The sequence below is a fragment of the Otolemur garnettii genome, unplaced genomic scaffold (genome assembly GCF_000181295.1).
Source record: "Otolemur garnettii isolate 467f Iridium unplaced genomic scaffold, OtoGar3 scaffold00010, whole genome shotgun sequence".
Lineage (NCBI taxonomy): Eukaryota > Metazoa > Chordata > Mammalia > Primates > Galagidae > Otolemur > Otolemur garnettii.
Genome location: NW_003852405.1, coordinates 37482171 through 37486511, shown reverse-complemented (window position 1 = coordinate 37486511; position 4341 = coordinate 37482171). Strand labels below are relative to the sequence as shown.

The window sequence follows — 4341 nt, the reverse complement described above, 5'->3', positions numbered from 1 at the left end:
ACAGGTGCATAAATAGAAAATAAATCACACACACACTGAACACACATGTGTAAACAGACAATAGATCACACACACACTGAACACAGGTGCATAAACAGACAGACAATAAATCACACACACGCGCTGAACACGCATGTGTAAACAGACAATAAATCACACCACACACACTAAACATGCACGTGTAAACAGATAGTAAATCTCACACACACACTGAACACATCTGTGTAAACAGACAATCAATCACACCACACACGCTGAACACATGTGTGTGAACAGACAACAAATCACACACACTGAACACACATGAGTGAACAGATAATAAATCACATGCGCCTATCAGTGGCTGAGTTCCTGGAGCTGTACGAATGGAAAATCAGCTGAAGAGTGTGTACTGCAGTTGTTTACCTGTGTCAGGGGTTCTTAATCTGGGAGCACTACATAAACTTCAAGGGATTCTTAACTCCTTGAAATTATAGCTCTAATTCTGAGTGTTGTGGACCTTCCCCTGGCAGCTGGTATATTTGCTCTCAATGAATTCTCTGTGAGGTGTATGTTCCAAAAATGGTTAAGAATCATGATTCTGAAGACCCTGGTGTTAAGCCATGTTCTCAAAGAGCTATGTCTGGGTGGCCCACATCACCAAGTCCCAGAGCTGCAAATGCTGGTGTGGATGTGAAGAGAAGGGAATGCTTTTACACTGCTGATGGGATTGCAAACTAGTACAGCCTTTTTGGAAAGAAGTATGGAGCATCCTCAAAGAGTTAAAAGTAGACCTTCCATTTGATCCCATAATCTCTTTACTAGGTATCTACTCAGAAGAAAAAAAATCATTTTATCACAAGGACATTTGCACTGAAATGTTTATAGCAGCTCAATTCACAATCACCAAGATGTGCAAACAGCCCAAGAGCCCATCGACCCGCAGACGAATCAGTAAACCATGGTGTGTGCACAGCACCTGTTCAGCCATAAAGAAAGTTGGAGACAGTGCATCTCTGTGTTTATCTGGATGGAGTTCAGGAACATCCTCCTTAATAAAGTATCTGAAGAATGTAAAAGCAAGTGCTAATTTGAAACTAGTAGACGAACAACAACAGGCTGTCAAGAGAGGAAAACACAATTAAATGAAGAAGAGGCAGGAGACTCGCTTGAGCCCAGGAGTTGGAGGTTGCTGTGAGCGTGATGCCAGGGCACTCTACCCAGGGGGACAGCTTGAGGCTCTGTCTCAAAAAAAAAAAAAAAAAAAGAAAAATAACATGTCATATCCACACTAGTGTTATATACTAGTGATAAGAAAAAAAAATCAAGCGAAACAGCATGTTGGGGTGAGGAGGTGTTGGAATTTTAGATGGCACGGCTGGGGACGGCTTCTTTGAAAAGGTGGGCTGAGCAGAGCGGGAGCAGTGCTGATGAGATTATAGTAGGATGTCATAGTCCTGCTTAGAAGGACATTCGCCCTGAGGGACGGGGCAGCTGTGCTGTTCTGAGGAGAGGCACGTCTGAGCTGTTATGTGTCAACAAGCTCACTCTGAGGGCTGTGTTGAGAGTGTTGCCAGTGAGACTGACCAGGGATGGGGAGGAAGCAGGGAGACCAGTTAGGGGGCTTTTCTGATAGTCCAGGGAAGAGATAATTGGCTCAGAACAGGATATTGGCAGGGGAAGGCTTGAAAAACTATGGAAATTTGAAAGTCCAGCGAAACTCTGGAACTACTAGGATGTTTATGGGGATGATACCTGTAATGTTATGAAGTTCACCAGGAAAAATTTCATACTGTTCTCAGTGTTAGTGTTCTTTGTACACCGCCCAAGCTGTCGGTTTCATCTTATATACTCTGCAGATTTATAATTGAACGATTTGACTGTAAGAAAGCTTAGAACAAATTCATGATTCCTCTTCGGGAAGTGTATTTAAATTAATGGTATTTGGGGTATTAGACTTATTTTGGGTATCCTACTATTAATTTTCCTTTTGCTTGATTTTTTTTCTCATAGTGTAAATATTTATGTCATTCTTTCCTGTATTATTTTTGTTGTAAACCTCCTTCTACTACCTTTGGTACAAGTCAGGGTACCCATAAATGTTTCTCTGTCTGCGTGAGACACCACCTTTCACAGCCTCTTCAATTCGGCTCCGTGTCCTTTCTATATTTGTGCTTCCTCCTCTGTTAATTAAGAGTAAAACCTGACTGCAAAAATGCAAACCATCAGAATAGTTTGTTTTGCAAGGAGCGTTATTAAATAAAGAAATGGTTGTCCTATGTAGGGAAAACAGATGATCAATTTGATCACTTAACTCAGCAGATGAGTGAGTTAAAAGTGAGTCAACCCAACTGCTGGACTGAATTACTAGTCACTGGTCAGTTCCATGAAAACACTTAGTTCAGTGACGTTTTGTACTTACGATGTATCTTGAGTATAAAACTTGCCCTTGAATTTGTTTTATGAGAACATCATGCATCAGAAACATGTAGCATATAAAACAGGGAGGAATTTTCACCAATTTAACATGACTAGATCATGAGGATTCCAAACAATGAACCAGTTTGTGGAAACCTTAGAGAAACACTGTAACATTAGTGTGGAAAGAACCCAGGTTCTGGTGAGGAACTGACAGTCTGAAAAGCAGATTTGCTACCTTGGTTATTCTCACCCATTTTCTTCCCAAGAGTAGGTAAGCTGTTAAATAAAGATGTCTTTCTATTTTCTTGTCAGATAATCTCAGATGGGAGGACTGAGACACGCTTCTCACTTAATATTTTATGGTACTTGGTGTAGCAAAACTGCAATTTCTCTTTTGAAATAACATCTCTTGGGATCACAGCCAGCTCTGAAAGGAATTCTAGAGGTCACCCTCAGTCAGGTTTGCTGCTGAGGAGCCTGAGGTCTGGGGTGCTGAGTGATACGTCCACAGCTGATGAGCAGAGGAGCCCAGCCCAGCGTTCGATGCCGAATGACAGCTCAGATCACTTCCATGGGTTAAGCTGGGTCCCCAGTCTGAATTCATATAAAAAGACTGGAACATCAAAATTATGAGCAGGGATGTCCAACTTTTTTTCTTCTCTGCTGAATATTGCAGGAAGAAGAGCTGTGTTGGGCCACACAGTAAATAAACAAACACTGAGGAAAGCTGGTGAGCAGAACAAAAGGTCTGTGTGTACTTTTCATGGTGTCTGACACCACAGATAAGCAAGACAGTCTCAGATAATCTGCATTCGGCCCATAGACTGCAGGTTGGACACCCCTGATGTAGGGTTGCATCACAAGTCCAAGCCCAGGATATTAAAATTACACGACCACTGCGATTCGTGACACAGTAGCACAAATAGCCTTCTCCATGGTGTGCTTCAGACCAAGTAGAACTCATGAGCAAACTTGTACCTGAAGTCATCCCTTCATTCGCATGTATTAAGCCAGTGGTCTCTAACCTTTTTGGCACCAGGGCCTGAGTTCATGGAAGATGATTCTTCCAAGGACGGGGGTGCAGGGGTAGTTTCGGGGGATGATCAAGTGCATCACATCTGCACCTCAAATCATCAGGCATTAGGTTCTCACGGGGAGCGCATGACCCGGACCCCTCACATGTGCAGTTTGTGGGAGGTTCGGCTCCTGTGGGAATCTAAGGCCACCACCTATGTGACAGGAGGTGGAGCTTAGGCGGTGATGGGCAGCTTCCCTTGCTGTCGTCCCACTCACCTCCTGCTGTGCTCCTGGATGGTGCTGGGCACCAGTGCATTAAGCCATCAGACCTTCCTTGAATTCCTCTGATAACCCTCCAGTGTGCCTGTTACTTCATCTGCGGAAGGATGATGGGTTTCCAAAGGCATGTTGGAAAAATGTCTCCTCTTCATTGGAAATAACTACCCTGTCACTTCCTCTGTAATGACCATTTGGCTTTGAAGTGTCACATTGAAGATAAAGGCCTTATAACACAAGGGATCTCTGAGAACTGAGCCTGCAAACAATGATGATGGCAATGTTAAAGGTGTCAGATAGTTGTTACTCTGTGATCACCGCTGTGAACGCTTCAGTGAAAACTTCGTCCTATCCTGTGACGCCTGTCCTGGCTTGTAATGGGATAAAGGACGCTGATTTTTTTTTCTTTTTGCTTATATTATCAACATGTAAGATAGGGTGTGAGCGTCAATAAATGTATATCTTATAATTCAGTGTGGGGGCGGCTTCTCTGATATTGATCCAGAATATTACAGGAGGTTAAAATTTAAAGATACATTTATAATCCTTTTCCTCTTATGGACAGACAGCTTGTGTGTGTGTTTTTATGTCTGTGTATGTGTATTTATGTGTGTGTGTGTGTGTTTATGTGTGTTTGTGTGTGTGTTT

At 42.8% G+C, this 4341-nt stretch overlaps 1 protein-coding gene across 1 annotated transcript in view; it reads left to right on the top strand.

The window, feature by feature from the left end:
- Positions 1 to 4341, top strand: part of LEPR (leptin receptor) — a 65042-nt gene that overhangs the window by 7977 nt on the left and 52724 nt on the right. The window lies entirely within an intron of this gene.